The following is a 17,366-nucleotide window of genomic DNA, read 5'->3' on the forward strand; positions in this document are numbered from 1 at the left end:
GCTGTCCATTAACATCAGAAATATTAACCATTCCTTACATCGCCAATGATGCACCACCCTTGAGAATTAATATCACTCACCTTTCAAAGAAACTCTATGGTTAATTAGGTAAATATTTAAACTCCATATCGCCTTATTATCATTAGGACAACAAATTTACCAGAAAAAAATGGTGCGTAAAAAAGTTAAATTAATCATAGACTTTCATTTCAGTTTTTTCACGGGATTGTCGTTTGAATCGAAATTACTTCATTCAAGATCCTCATTGATTTCTTAAAACTCATTGCATTTGAACTAAATATTTAAATCATTAACGAGAAACGATTTGTTTATGTTAAGGACGTATGTATAATTAAATAATTCCATTTATTTGAACAATGGAATTGCATTCACGCCGTTAATAGTTCAAGAATAGTATTTATTACCTTTTTAATAAATATTTGATTTTGTAACTAGTAACTAGCTGAACCTGCGACTTTATAAAACTCTAAATATTGCACACAATCTGTCACCCCCCATTTTACCCCCTCGATGAGTGATTTAAACAAATGCCTATATTCGTCCGCTGGACTTAAACCATCTATATGCAAAATTTCATCTAAATCGGTTCAACGATTAAAGGTGACAAGGTAACAAAGTCACTTTCGCATTTATAATATTAATATAGATTAGTCTTTTTAATTTCTACTACTTAATTTCAACGGATTATATTAACTATCGTTATTATATTGTCTCTTGTTAAAGTTTTATGCAACCTATTACTTTGATAAATTGCACGAAATATTCGACATCATATAACGCCCGAGAAGTCTCATAATAGCACTTTAAATTAAACGTAGCAACACATAGCCTGGGAAAATTTAAATGACGCCTTAATAATCATTAAAGATTATTAAAAATTAAATTAATATAACGTTACTTATTCAATAAACTAGTTCGTTTGTCGCATTGTACGTACAAGTATAGTAGGTTGTAGCGCACCCACATTACTACACAGGAAGTGCGAGTTCAAATCCAGACGATAAGTTTTTCTTAACTGATTAGCAATTTATAGTCAGGGGAACCATAATTTATGATTTTTTTACGGACAAATATTTTAATATTTTTATTTTATTTGTAGTTAATTTATATGTGAGTGGAAGCGAGAGGTATACAATCAAACCTCTTTGTTTCCTTCTAAAAGATCTCAGCCTGTCGGGAACTGCAGTAAGTTCAAAAGAAAAATTTAGTTTAACCTCTAGATATTGAATAATATTTGCCCTGACAGTGTCAAATACAGTTTCTAATTTTGTTAAATAAGTAAATCTTATACATCAAATTCTTATCTTTCCTATGAATACATATCCTTATATAATAAACGAAAATGAATAATAATAACTTAAATTTAGGTATTTTTACTTTATATCATGTGCTAAGTAGTTGCTACTTGACTTCCGGTTATCCAGCCGGTTCTGGCTTGAAAAGTTTACTCAAATAGTATATATCGATTAAAGAGTACACAAACCTTTCCAATCCGAAATCTTAAGCAAGTTCAATTAACTTTTTCAAGTATCATATATTATATTTTAATTTTCTTAATCTTTGTCCTAGTTAATAAAATAAATCATGGTATCTCTAATCATCAGTAAACCTGTCGATCAATCGGTAGTACTTATACCATACAATTTATTACATGCCATGGATATGCGACAAGATCGTCTTAAAATATAGAACAAATATTTATTATTCGTGAGAAAATAATCATAAAAAAAACATGATTTTATATGTTGTCATGATAAAACTTTAATTGTATTATGTATTAACACTCACACATGTAAATAATCTTTTTATTTTCAATATTGTGATACATAAAAATATACACGATTATGTCACCATAAAATTTTATGGGGGATTCCTCATCGGGAGCATTCTTCTGTATTGTAACAGTTCAGATTCGAGATTTACATTCATGAGTGAGAAGAACTAAGTATTTCATTGAACAACCTGTAATGAAACAATCTATACGACATTGCAAAAACATACATCCCTTCTCCGATCCATACCGAAGATAATTTTAGTCGGTACTAATCCTATATAACTCGGTTCCCTAACACCAGGGACACTTTTCTAAAGGAATCACAGCGTAAAAAAGTTGTTTATAATTCAACTAAAATCGACTTGTTATTACTAATCAATACACCATTCATAATATTTCGACAGCTTATAATCTGTCTAGATTTACTGTATTATATATTATCTGGTAACAGTCATAATACAGTTAACAGAAAATATACGTCAGACAAATTATCGTACGTCTGCGCTACTCAGCATAATTCTAAGGGATTTTATAATAGATAAATCTTAAGTTGCACAAAGTATTCTTCCGGTGGCGGGGCAATGTGCAGACCTGTCTAGGTGGTACCACGCACTCCTCAGTTACTGCCAAACATTAAAAAGAGTATCTCATATACATCATATATAATAAAAATCGTAGTATATTAAATTATACAACAATAACATTGCTTGTTTATAATACTCACTGCTAGTTTGTATTTATTTGATTTGTAGCTAGAACAGTGCACGTGGACCAGATAATCTTGATACTGATTTGCGTGCCTGATATACATTCGTATCCTAAATATTTTATTCGGTAACAATATATGTCAATAAAATTATTTATATAACTAAGTAAGTAAATGTAGATTACCTTCTTTTTGTATTTTAAACAGGGAAGACTTATTTTTATAACGCCAAAAAACACTGGCGTTTGAAGAAGCGCAAACCCATCTTTATATCGTCAGTAGCTGATATATACAACTCGTGTTTGTAATTAAACTAAATTAACCTTCAGCTAAACCATCTTTCAAATGAGATAATATAGACTCGATGCTTACATCTACTACTACTACTACTAATATTATAAATGCAAAAGTAACTCTGTCTGTCTGTCTGTTGATTCACGGCCCGAACCACTGAACCGAATTTGATAAAATTTGCGATGAAGCAAGCTTAAACTCCAAGGAGCTATAGCTCTTTATGGTAAACACCGGCTGACCAACCCCAAAAATCGAGCGAAGACGCGGGCGTCAACTAGTATTTTTTATAATTCTTTTAGTGTATATAATAAATTGCTTTAAACTATAATAACACTCTAATAAATTTATTTGTATGTAATATTTACGCTTGAAATAAAGACTTATATTTCTTTGTTTACTCCATTCCATTCTTTCATTCATATATTTTCTTAAACAAAGATACAAAAACATTATGAGTCTTCTTGTAAAACATTCATAATAGGCAAATGCAAATAACTCGAACTGGTAATCAATTGCCCTCAACGTTTCAACGTTTCAACCATTGAGTTATTATAATCATTTTCTCCTTCGCATATTTATTTTTATTGTCTCATGTAAAATCAACTGTCATATTAGCATAATGTTTTGTTTCTAACATTGTATTTTCAATTTTAAATGTAAACAAGAATAATAATAGTGTAATTATGCACACGTGAATATTTTAATTTATATAAATAACGTCGTATAAAGAGTATGTATTATAAAAACGAATACACTCAATTTTTCTATGTTACTTAAAGTCTCGTAAAAATGAAGTATTTCTTTGTTGCCAGTTATTTTTTTTTTATTATAAATTTTCCTGTATTATTTTATTGTATATTGTTTTATGTTTGTCTTGACATCTAACTCTTTCGTATGATTTTGATTAATAAACTATTTATTACATCTACGAAAATAAATTAAAAAACAAAAATGTATATGACAGTTATATACAGATTAATGAAAAAAGTAATCTAACAGTATTACCATTATAAAAAATATTTTGTATGTCGGGGATGTTCTAAAGTCTATTTAATATGTTTGGTACAGTCTTACATATAGAACATTATTACTGCTAAAAGATGTCACTAGTAAAAACGGCGCGAAAAAAAATAAACATATTTTTTTATAATATGAGTAATTATGTAGAGGCTTCAATTCAACATTGTTATGAAAAACTTTGGCCTTGAAATAAATTGAGGCAAATTTAGATATTATCATGCGCCAGGTAACGTAAAGAGCCATAATAAACGTGAACTATTATAAAAATCACTCACCGTATTATATAAACACCCTATATAACTAAAATCTCATACACTTCACAGATCCCCAGAGCACAGAACACATAAGCACAGTAATATCACTGTGTATGATCACGTACACAATTTTCCGATTTACGAAAGATTTTTTTCACACGGAACGAACGCGCGGCCGACTCCCGCGCAGGTTGGAAAGCGACTGGCGCAAGCGCACGCATCACACCTGTCATTGTAAAAAACAATAGCAAATACAAACCCATAGTAGCGGTTATAGTGTCGACAGCTTTTATATTTTAGTTAAACAATAACCGAGGTGTCGTAACATTGACAGATCTGTGACTCCATAGTAGACCAGATACGATTATGTGTGCCGGTGCAGATATTTAGACTACATTCTACTCGCCGTTACCCATAACTTCGTTCACAAGGAAAGTAAAATAAATGTCATGTATTAGGAAGTCTGCCGAGATGGTCAAGTGGTAGAACCGATAATTGTGGGTTCAAGCTATCATGTGCTTAATTTGTGTATATAATTCATCTCGTGCTCGTTATTGAAGGAAAACATCGTGAGGAAATCTTCATGTGTCCAATTTCAAAGAAATTCTGCCACATGGGTATCCACCGACCTGCATTGGAGCAGCTAGGTGGAATAAGCTCCAAACCTTCTCCTCGAAGAAAGGGGAATAGTACAGCACTGACACACTTAACCTTAACTATTGACTATTAGTCTGACAAATGAATGGTATGTGTCTTTAATTCCAGGGTTCACTTTATATCCGAAGTTTACTACCTCGTAAGACTAGTACCGCCTGTACAACTCGATGCTAAATCCAACACGACCGCAGAGATTTCAAAATCAAAGAGCAACGACTCAATGCGCTTTTTAAGGCACGTGAATGATAAAAGTTCCAAACTCTTCGAATCTTTGAGCTACTTTCCACACGTCTAAGTTACAATTTTCTTGACAGAATGGGAGTATTCTGTATTTTTTACACCTAGCCGAAGTTTCAGCCCAAGACTACGGGATTTGATTAGTAGCTCGTTTTGTAAATAGATTATGAGCTTGCTAACTTTTTAAAACTCTTCTATTGGGATAAATTCGGCTGTAATTTGACTGTTACGTGAAATAGATCAGTGTGTCCGACTGAGTATCGACTGAAATAGGTACTTATAGTTGTAATACTTCAGATGTTATATCTAAACTGTATCCACTTGGACAGTCCAGTAAACTCTAGGACTAGTCCAAAAAAATTCAAGGTCTTTCAGATTGTTATGAAGCGCGCTACGCTAGGGAGTTTGATGAGGAAAATTCCAAATTGTTGTAGAGATGAACCATAGTAACCAACATTGATAAAATAAGCAGACTGTGTTCTAAAATGAAGGATCTATGGTCGATGAAGCAGTAGAGCTCTAAAGCAAACAGAGCGTAGAGCATCGTCCAGGTACGTGCACTAATGATAAAGTTTCATAACCTGACTAGATATGAAAAAATAGCTTCAAGATACTTGCCGAAAGGCTTATCAGAAATCGACTGACATTCGTTAAATTATATTTATAATTAGAACTGCTGCAAATTATAACACAAAATCTTTACAATTTAACTAGCTGAACCGGCGGCTTTACCGGCGCGAAATTTATAAAATACAAATTTCTAACCACCGTTTTACCCCCTTAAGGGTGAAGAAGTTTTGTAAAATCCGTTCTTACCAGATGTCTACGCCACATAAGGAACCTACCTACCAAAATTCAAATTGTAAGTGTTATAGTTTCTGAGATGTCGTGAATAATCCGTGACTGGTATTTCGCTTTTATATATTCTATAGATTGTCTCACCTTTAGGGCTGTCAATTTAAATAAATTAAATCAAACTATAAAACAAAAATCATTTAATACTTTTAAAAGAAGTTACAATCGAACCATGGGAATTATGTCTAGTGTAAAACCATATGAAGAATTAGAACCGGTGTAACTTAACCTATATAAAATCTACATCAATTTCCTGTCTTAAATGTTTTTCCTTTATAGTATCATACAATGTACCGTACAAATTACATAATGGAAATACTTGAAACAAATATAGTATTTATTACTCGTATAAAAGGACTATTTTAGCTTGAAGTTGATTTTGATTTGTACCTAGATTAGCAACTCATTAAAATGAGGATGTTATACCGTTAAAGGTTTAAATTAAATGATCTAATATTTTGATTTTATTAAAAGTTTTAATAAACACCTTCTATCGATTAAAATACCTTGAGCGCCCTTAAAGTATAATCTATTTGATAAAAATAAATCAGAACAAAATTCACACAATGAATTAAAGTGTTTTTTTTTTTATAAATGGAAATAGTTAACTAAACAATTTAAATGCATAATCTACTTTTTTTGCCATCGATAGACGGACGACTTATCGGCCACATGACAGTAAGTTGTCACCACTGCCCAAAGAGATTGGCGCCGTATAAATTTTTAATAGTTCCTTACATAACTAATGCGCCACCAACCTGGGGAACTGAGATGTTATGTCCCTTGTGCCTGTAGTTACACTCGTACTATGTTAGTAATATATTAAATAAGAGGTAGAAAAAAACTAAAATCACAAAAATTGTAAAAAATTACGTTAATATAAAACTTGATAAAACAACTTCATTCTGTTGATAGAAGATGCTCTCCGACCACAGCGCCACCTACCGGGTCCAATCTAAACCACATAACATAATATATATAACACTAATCTGTTTGTCTGAATACTATCGCAAAGCTTAGGCCATAAGACAAAAGCAACAAATCTATGCTATAATGCGGGTACATGGATACGGGATGCTTCTCCGGGTTCGAACCCGCAAACTTTGTTTAAGATTCAAGTGTTTTAACCATTGAGCTCAAAAACTTTGAAACATGAAAAAAATATATAAATATTTACGTATAATATGAGCTGACTTTAAAATATTTTCAGTTAGTGAAAACTTGTTTACTAAACATTTTCTTTTATCAATAAAAGTAAATTTGCAGCATGATATCATTAAACATCGAGATATAAGCAAATGTTATATATGATACAACTAGTTTTTAATCTAAGCGATCTTTCCGCCTGTTCAGCGCTAATATATTTAACCTCATGCCTTACGTTTTTTTCTCATGATTCTATAAAATATCTGTGAAACTGTTGTTCCCAATTGCAAATTATAAACGGTAATTTTCATTTAAAAAAGACGCTTTGGTATATATTTATTTTATTACGTATATATCTATGAAATCTTTATACGTATGTGTAAGAATTCCATGCGAAACATGCAGGTTTAATCACATTGTTTTCCATCACCGCCAAGCAAGATTAATGAGGAGCAAAACTTAGGCACATGAAAATTCATTGGCGTTCGCCCGCAATTAAGGGTTAAGATTTTTTCCATGTCTTGTAAATATCGGTATTAATATAATATTTTATATTTTAATGTGTAAGTAAATATCCAAACAGACAAATCTGAACGCAATATCTTCGTTAATATCTAACGTCACACGAGTGGGAAGAATAATGCCTCGTATTGTTTGATGACTCAACCCGAGTATAGAACCGAAACAGTGCATTCACCTTAAACACATAAGACTAGACTAGTCGGTTCCCGTGACTACGCCGCTTTGAATTTACATATTATGTTAACGCAACGCTTTTTATTTGTGTAATGTTTATTCGTAATATATTCAAGATTGCATGATTTATAAATGTCTAAGTTATTCAAGCAACGTGAAATAATAATACTATGTTTAGGTACTGTTCAGATGTAAAGCATTTTAACTCTTTCTAACATTCGATGTACTTTTGAGCGAGCAAGCCAATCTTATAGTATGTTTGATTGTCTCTGAGATGTTGGCGCTAAGCCCTTTTTAAATATAGTTCTCATCGGGTCAGTCATCACGAACAAAACGTCAGCTGTTTGATTGCCCGAAATAAAAAAAAAAAAAAATATATGTATGTAATTTTTTTGAGTACATTTTGACAGTGGTATATCTAAGATATTTTTGTCTACGAATAGTAAATAAAAATTTTTAATAATGAAATATCCATTTGAAGACCACAACTTATAAACCTAATCGATAAATTGAGGAAAATTCTCAATAATTTAGTTATATATAACATTATACTCGATCAACTAACCTAAGCAATAAAATAAATTACGTCAATGTTGAGTCTCTTAAAACTGAAAAACAAAAGAAAATCAATAACAATTATTGCTTTTATAGAAATCTATTCCGTTTCACTTTAGCAATAGTTTCTTATAAAGATTAAATTTTAGTAAAAATAGATCAGAAGCAAAAACAAAACACAACAATACATTATTATTTTCCTGCAGTCAAATTGTCTTACCAAAGAGAATATTAAATAATTATTTTTTAAGTGTATTCGAAAAATAAATTCAAACAAATGTTTTGATCGTTATTTTTTTATAAATAGATGATTTCTAATATTTTAATAATAGTTCATAATGAAAACATTAAACAAACCTGACCGGTTCTAATTCAGTTTTGTAACAAAGTAATTAAATTCATAGGATAAATGTATTGATGTTAAATTAAAAAACACATGTAATTTTATTATAGTTTTTATATCGAAAGCAATAAATATCAAAATTATATTATATGCCCGATGCGTAAGACCGGATGCGATGTCTAAATTAAGAAATAAAATAGGAGCCGCAACTTGGTCTGAATTAAGATATATAATGGCCGACTGATTTACCAAACATCCTAAGTTAGGTCTAACAAGATGAAATTTAGGAGAAGAATTTCTTATGAGCACTAAGACAGGATTGTTCCAAATTCATAAATGAAGGATGAAAGTTTGTATACTTATATATTTTTTTATTTCTTATGTTAGAAATAAAGAAATAGGTATTTAGGTTTCTTTTTAGGAGTAAGTCAGCTGTTGAAGCGTTTCTGGAAAGTTACAAAACCCAAAATCTTGGTGGAAAATGTATGCATCGAAGTTTAATATATTTCAACTAGAATATAGAAATCGATGTTTATGCTTCATAGGTCGACGTTGCAGTGTAATTTACAACTTAATCTGCTATATGATAACGTTTAGCTTATTACCCTTAACGTGATTTAAATGCAACCGACGGAAAATACTCCAATGTCTGATTTAAAAAAAAAACAGACAAAGGCCATTTTAAATAATCGCGGCGGGAATCGAATCTATGATTGTTTTCGCAGCAACCAATTGCAGCCACCGCGTCAACCAGTCGCCAGTTGTATATAACACTAAATTCTGAATACAATATAATAGCCATTTTGTAAAAGCAGTCATCGTCTATTAATCAAAAACTGGTTTAATAAATTAAATAAAAAAAACACCTGTCACACAAAAAAATAGCTCACTATCAATACAATAAGGTTCAAAATTGTCAAACCATTTCGATTATAGTACATGCAAAATATATAGATGAAGATAAGATTGACTTCTGTTGGTGTCTGATGAATAAATAATAGGTTATAAATTAACCAAGCAATGACAATTAATCATTGTATTCGAATATTATGTAATTCGAAAGTAAAAATATCAACATGATGTGATGTTGAATGAAAAATGAACAAAAATTTGAGAAACATTTATTTTGTAACATAGTGATGTGAATCTCATATCGATACTTACATTAATAGCAAATGAAATTGATATATATTACGATAATGTAAAATACCATATGAGATATCACATTATATTTCGATTTCATTATAAACAGACAGAGAATATATATATATATATATATATATATATATATATATATATATATATATATATATATATATATATATATATATATAGTTTATTTACTTAATATATGTTCAAAACAAGTAATCTTGTTAGGTTAAAATATGTGAATCCCGTGCAAAACTACTGATATTTTAATGACAGATATTAATTTACATAATTTAGAAGCCTTACTAAATTTAATTAGATTCATTTTATTATTCTAATTGTTTATTTGTTAATTGTGAATTAGAAAAATATATTTAGCAATTACCAGCCTTGATATTTGTTAGCCAAGCCAGATTAGCTTTAATAATTAAATAGTTCCATAAACTGTTGCTGTAAAACTTTAAGCGGCATTTATACACGTCTGCAGAGATTTTTACCGTTAATGTATAAAAACACCACTGAGTGTTAATTTAATTATTTTTTGCTGATTCAGTTAAGGTAAACATCATATTCGGATGAAATTTTTGTTCATATATATCCACTACCATTCAACGTGGTGGAATAAGAATAAAGAAGAGAATAAGTTTAGCAGAGAAGCGGCTTAAGGTTGTTAATCAACTTTTTCACACAGTCAACTATGCGTTACTATAAATACTCTAAAATCAATATGTAGCTTAGATTTATGTCTGCGAAATTAAATATTCGATTTTAAAAAGTGAAAAATAATTTAAAATTAATTAATAATAAATGTAGTGATAAAAATATAACACGTTATTTTTATGATAAATCATATTTAGTTATTAAGTCAAACATGAAACAATAATCACAGCTATTAAGGCATTCTTTGAACCACGCGAGCCTGTTTTCTCGAAATGGCTCAACAGAACCCCACGCGATTCGATCTGGTTTAACGATAAGGGAACTTAATGGTCATTTCTACTAAAATTCACAAAATATGAATGGTGATTTATTTAAGAAACAAAATTCTTATCATCCTTATAAAAAATTGACACTTAATTTAAATTTGAACTTAATTAATTCAAAATGAGTTTTTTTTTTTTATTCAGAACTATTTTCTTTTGTATTATAAGGATTCAAATATAACCTGTGTTAATACGCTAGCATTGAAAAGCGTTATAAATACGTTTACTTAGTATTTAATACACTATATTTATAATGTAAAGGAAAAAATATGAAATTATAATCTAGTTCGTAGCCATAGCGATATATGTAATATCGAATTGGTTAATTTTTATCCAAAACACGAACCAAGCTATCAATGACACAAGAAACACAAGAACGACTTCATGACGTCGCATCGTAAAACAAATTATCTAGACAATCATAATAAATTATTTGTATAACAATATATATATTTTATAACAGAATTATCTTTTGATTAATTTCTGTTTTAAAATATTAGTATTTTTTAATTCGCTAATAATTTTAATATTATTGAATTTTTAATTTTTAATATTAATCTCATGTTTTTCATAATACTGTTAGTTCAGTAGGTAGAGTTTTGTTAATTGGTGTTTTTATTGATTTTAATACGAGCTTTCCTAATTTTCACTGTACCTCCAAAGGAGCAAGGAAAGAGAAATAAAATGAAGGGGTACATCTCTTGGTAAGAAATTTGTTTTTGGATACCATTGGATTACCGTTGGATTCCATTGTGTCATATTTTACTTCTAGCAATCGTTGAGTCAGTGTTATTAACACATAGAACTTATCTAAAATTTTAAATCCAACGTGTGACAGCGAATCGGCATTGTGGAGGATTGTTCACAATGCTTCTGAGTGAAAGAAAACACATACCAGGAGGCAACCAACTGTTTCACTACATCTGCGGCAATTACCATTCATGATCATCATTTTCAAATAAGCGCTGCACTAGATTTCGTAGCAGCATCTCTGGGCTCATTTTACTATTTTGAAATATTTTAGATATGCCCTGACTATGTATAGCTATTCTCTTTATCCTTTGATCTCAACAAGTTCCTTTCAAACAAATAAAGAAAGAGAATTAACGGAACGAAATAACTACATACGTGTCTGACTATATAAATGATGTAAATCCTATACAAATAAAATACACATTTCATAATTCTAACTAATTGTCGAAATTGTCGAACCATGAATTCCCCGCTAAAATCTTTGATGAGGAATATCTGTGCATTTTAATTTTTTGGACTCGTAGGCTTAGACTGTACGTTGCCGGTCGGAGTGCCTGACTATTAAACTATTTTCAATCGAAATTACAGTATTACTCGGTCATTTTCAACTATTGTTTTTCTACAATGACAACTAATACCAGTTTTAATAGAGAAATCTATCGCTTTCGAACAGTATCCATCATTATCAATTTGTCCCATAATCTCCACGACATATTTAATATAACATTAGCCTGTATTACTTATGGCAACACAGTGTGTCTATTAAACGAAATCAACATTAACGCCTTGTTTGCTGTTACACGGTCAAAGAGAAAAAGTTATTTTAATTTTGTTGATTTAATTATTTTATAAATTTGACCTTTTAAATTATTAAAACGATCTTGATTGTTGAAGTTTATTTTAATCGCGAGTGTATTTTTTTTTTGTATATTTCACAAAGTACTAAAGCGCTAACGTAATTTTGTATAAAATAATAATAAATACATGTATTATTTTTCTCACAAATACTTTTACAAAACAATATTACTCAAAGTTACAATTTCTTTTATGAAATTTTTTTCTCAGTATTTTCTTTAGTGACTCACTGAGTGATTTGGGTTATTTTATATATTATTAAATTATAGTATTTTCTCAAAAAATGTCAAATAACATAAATATATAAGATACTATTAATATTTATTAGTAGGTTAAGTTCCAAACATTGTCTTCAAAAAATATACCTTAACCAAGAAGTGAAGAATTTACAGGCTATTTGTTTACTTTTTTACTATTTACTTTTAATATATATTATAATTTAAATAAGAATAAGAAGTATCTACACTAAATGAATATTTAAAATATTCGTATTCTAGTCTATTTGATCTTACGATTGATTAGAAGAGAATAATTTACGCTTCTTATATCGTTAAAAAAGATCCACTCTTTCAAATTGAGATATAAACTGTTGATAGAAATCTCAGAACCTCATAGTTTCCCAACATCCGCGGCAACTGTCACGGTCCGGCACAGACAGACCGACAGACCATATAATAATCTCGTTATTATTTGTTGGCGTTACGAGTTCCTTTGAATGAGGTAAATTATTTTGAATGACATACGTGTAACAAGTACATAAGTATAAGTGAGATATAACTAAATACATTCTCACTCATGTGAATGTGTTTGTTCGTTTATATTTTGTCGGATATTAGAGCAAGAGAGAGATAGTTTGTTTATCGACAACATCTCGATAGAGACCGAACGTACCTAAGCGTAATGTAAAAGTCGCGAACAATATATTAAAGTTTGTCTCTCTCACACTTCAATAAATATGTATTATGATAATATTTTTAAAATCTTACCCTTAAAGAATAAGTGGCTACTATCAACACAAAGGGCAATTCATTTATTTAAAAAAATGCTCTAATTTTAAACTGCAAAATGCCGTGTTCTTGATTTTGAATGAAGTGCTTCAAAACATCAGAAGAAAATTACTACTGTTAAACTAGAAGAGATACTAAGAAAGACCTTTAGGATCTTTAAAAAAAGATTTTTTTAACTTGAACATACGACCTTGCCACTAGAATCATTGATCCGTTCGAGCATTCGAAATTCGATTTGGATTTTAACATTGAAGAAATTAATTTAAAAAAAAAATTCAGCTGACTGGCACACCTTATTTAGGACATATTTTAATATAAATATATAACTATAGAATGGCGTAGAATATATAACTTGTAATTTCTACTAAGCATTTTTGTCTTCTAAGAAAAAATGACTGTGTTTTTCATAATCATGAACCTTAAAATAATTGTATTTATTTTAGAAATATTAAAATAACTCACTAAAAAAGGTCAAGATACTTAATGAAATCATAATATTCACAATATTACGTATGTTTTATAAAATACGATACTATGAGAATGGGGTTTACATAAAGTTACGACTTCAACCTGACGAAGGAGGTCCATTATTATTATTTGATCCCCCTTCAAAGGATCTACGCAGGACTAGGCACGTGCCGCGACAGGTGCTGGACCAGCTGTCGCTACCGAGCCGTGACTGCACTTGTCTTGTATTATTATTGAGACGGTTTAAGGAATTGTGATGATATCAAAAAGTTTTTTTACTTATTTTAAATGTCATTTGCCACTGACGGAATATCTTAGCTACGAGTATTATTATTTCCCATTGTTCTACTATAGATTTGATTTTTATCATCTCCGTTCATTGCATCTACAAATTGATGTAACGAGATGCATAAAATAGAATCATTACTTATGAATAAAGTAGACTAAAATTAGTTTTAAATCATTATACAGTATTAAAATTCAAAATGACACAAACTTCATTAATTTTTTTTCTGTTATCTCAACTTATAAACGATATATAAAGTATTTAGATATGTCGATTGTTTATACATAATATAATATAAATTTTAAAATATATAGGAATAGTTCCAATTATAAGATGTAAGTAACTACATAAAAGTTATAGATCTATTCAATGACGAAGTACGTGAAAATAAGTGAATTTTATAAAATAAACTTAACAAATCTTATTTGTTTATTTTTTTGCTGACCTTACTCTTTGTCTTCTCACTCACACTACGAAATTTTGTAAGCACGAGCGTCACTAACTCATACTAATTCAAGAGGATTATATATTAACACAGAGTTTTCCTACTTTACTACTAATACGCTACTTCAAGGCTATCAAATCTCATAACCATAAATCATGGTGTAATTGTTGACTGTACGTACTCTTCTTTATTCTGCGCCAGACACATCCAGGTTTTCCCAGTGACTGTTTCAATACCAACGATTAATCGGGCAACTAGTCTGCTAAGGGTTATCTGTTACTTTATAACAACAAAACACCTGTCACATACGTTACTAGAGCAGCTGCAGTTATCATGATTTAAATGATCACCCCTCGCCACTAGAATCAATGATCCGTCCGAGCATTCGTTCTTTGGACTTTTGGATTTTAGTATTCCGTCTTTCAGATTTCTCAAAATAACACATTGAAGAAATTAATAAAAAAAAAAATTGGTCCAATTGACTGGCATCACACCTTATCTAGGACATATTTTAATATATATAACTTGAAATTTCTACAAAGCATTTTTTTTATTCTTTAATTAATGACTGACAATCAAAGCATAGAATTTTGTATAAAAATTTACAGCCCAAGTTTCTCGATATGTTTCATTCCTTTTTTATGACTTATTATATTCTCATTTGTAAAGTAATATCACGTATCTTTATTCTAAAGTTGTTATGAACAACTAGTACTTAAACGAATCCCCCAGTAATATATCGACCACATGTCCACAGTACGGTATAATTTTAGCAAGTCATTGCAAACGGTTCAACAGTTCAGCTGAAACCATTACTGTACCAGTCTGTTCAAAGGCCTGAATGCACGATGAACGAACGCTGAACAAATTAATCAACTTTACAAAGATATTACAATCGATTAAAGTAATGAATGGATTTTGAACTGTATAGTTTGATTAGTTTTTTTTTTTTTTTTGACTAAACAAAGGTATGATACCTTGATAAGTTTATATCTCCAAACTTTTCTAGACCACTTGCCATGTTTATTGGTTTCCGGTAGATCGTCTGTTTATCTAAAATCGTTCTAAAAATTCAAGTTGTATTGCCAGTTATGTTGCCATGGAAGGGGCAAGACTGAAATTTTATAGACTCAAGTGAGAGACTCGATTCTTTTTTCGTTAAAATGGATCTTTTACTGGTCGTCTTCGACCATTCGAGGTAGATATTGACCACTTTGGGTTTTAGATAAAATATTTAATTAAGATCTTATTTGTATTATTATGGATGAGTTGTTATTCTTCTAACTTTTTACTTCAAATATTGGAAAAGGCTAATTACTGAGTTTATTTCCAGTAAATGTTTCCTTGTTTCATTTAGTTTTACAGCGTTTTTCTTCACCGTGAAACATGAGTTAAATTATAAATGCTTACAAATCACTGGTCCGGAATTCAACTCGAAATCTTCGGTTAAGGAAAGGTAAATATATTGTGACATTGGGACATTTCGGAATAATCTATTTTAATTGATGTTTATCCATCTGATCTGATATTCTACCGCCGGCCGCAAGTTCCCAAGATCGGTGGTGCATTGACGATGTAAGGAATGATCGATATCTCGAATACCGCCAAACTCTATCAGCGGTTCACTTACTATCAGGCAGTCCGTTTACGCGTCCAACTACCTATTTAATAAAAAAAAAGATTATTATTATTAAAACTCGATGACGTACAATTACTTTCATACGTATTAGGCATTTCGAATTCACCGCACTACATTATCATGAATTCTATAATGAGCTTATATCTAAATGATTATTATTAACTGTAAGACTTAAATTCTCACAAGCAACGATGTAAAATATGCATACAATAGGAAGAAATCGTCGATAAAACGCTATCGCATGCGTTAGAGTATAATGTCTCGCATAAGAATTAGTATCGCTTGTTTCTTACTAAAATCCGCGCTATGTGTGGTCATACTGTTGGCGTGCAAGCAAAGAAAAATCGATAATTGCTTTTTATTTAACGTTATATGTGTGTACTAGCAATTACAATAGCTTTTAGTACCTACTTCTAATGCTAGTTTTATTCTACTCTGGAGGGAAATTGGCTTTGGTTAAAACCTGTCATGGTTATGGTATCAAACATTATTATTTGTATTTCCTTGTTTCGGGTATGGGACTTAAATATTTTCTCTAATCTGCCGTCAACTATTCGAAAATTTAATAATATTTGTTTTTTTTTTTATGTTTACGAAATATATTTTGGAAACATTAAATTAAATCTACAATCTGTCAAATTATAAATAATAAATCTATTACAATGTGTCATTTACATCATAGGTATGCATAAAATGTATAGAGAAACGTATTCAAACTTCGCCGTTATCCTTTTTTGACTTAATATTTCAATATATTACAATAGCCTAGTAACATTGATTTTAACATCTATTAATAATTAGTAGGATGTTGCTTTAAATTTTTATAAAAATTTAGGAATATTGTCATATATCAATTATTATTATTTGTATAATCATAAATTGTAATCTAAAAATAATGATATTAAAACAAAAATTTGTACACAAATAGCTCAATGAGCCAATAATTAATCATCCGTTCCTTTTACTACCAAAGTTTGACGTTGTGGTCCAAAATATAAATCACAAACAAATCAAACAGCGCATCGCTATAAGTATGGCTGCGCCGCGGCTGGCGTCGACGGAGGTCGGTATTCAGGGCTCGTCCGCGCATGAGTTAAATGACATACCTGACTGCCATTGTGACACTAGGGCATTGTTGTCAACTACACGGGAAAACGACGGACAAATTATGTTTTCCATAATTTTCACTTTCTTTTATTTAAATAAAAACTGATAAACTTTTA

General features: G+C 30.2%; 1 protein-coding gene across 2 annotated transcripts in view; it reads right to left on the reverse strand.

Annotated features, from left to right (window-relative positions):
* The window catches only part of LOC125072366 (ras association domain-containing protein 10), a 131,636-nt gene extending 127,383 nt beyond the window's left edge, over nucleotides 1-4,253 (reverse strand). For both annotated transcript variants that reach the window (XM_047682981.1, XM_047682980.1), the window contains exon 1: nucleotides 4,091-4,253. The gene's annotated coding sequence lies outside the window, so the exon portion shown is untranslated. The remainder of the gene's footprint in view (nucleotides 1-4,090) is intronic.
* Nucleotides 4,254-17,366: the final 13,113 nt, after the last annotated feature.

The sequence above is a fragment of the Vanessa atalanta genome, chromosome 21 (assembly GCF_905147765.1).
Source record: "Vanessa atalanta chromosome 21, ilVanAtal1.2, whole genome shotgun sequence".
NCBI classification, from domain to species: domain Eukaryota; kingdom Metazoa; phylum Arthropoda; class Insecta; order Lepidoptera; family Nymphalidae; genus Vanessa; species Vanessa atalanta.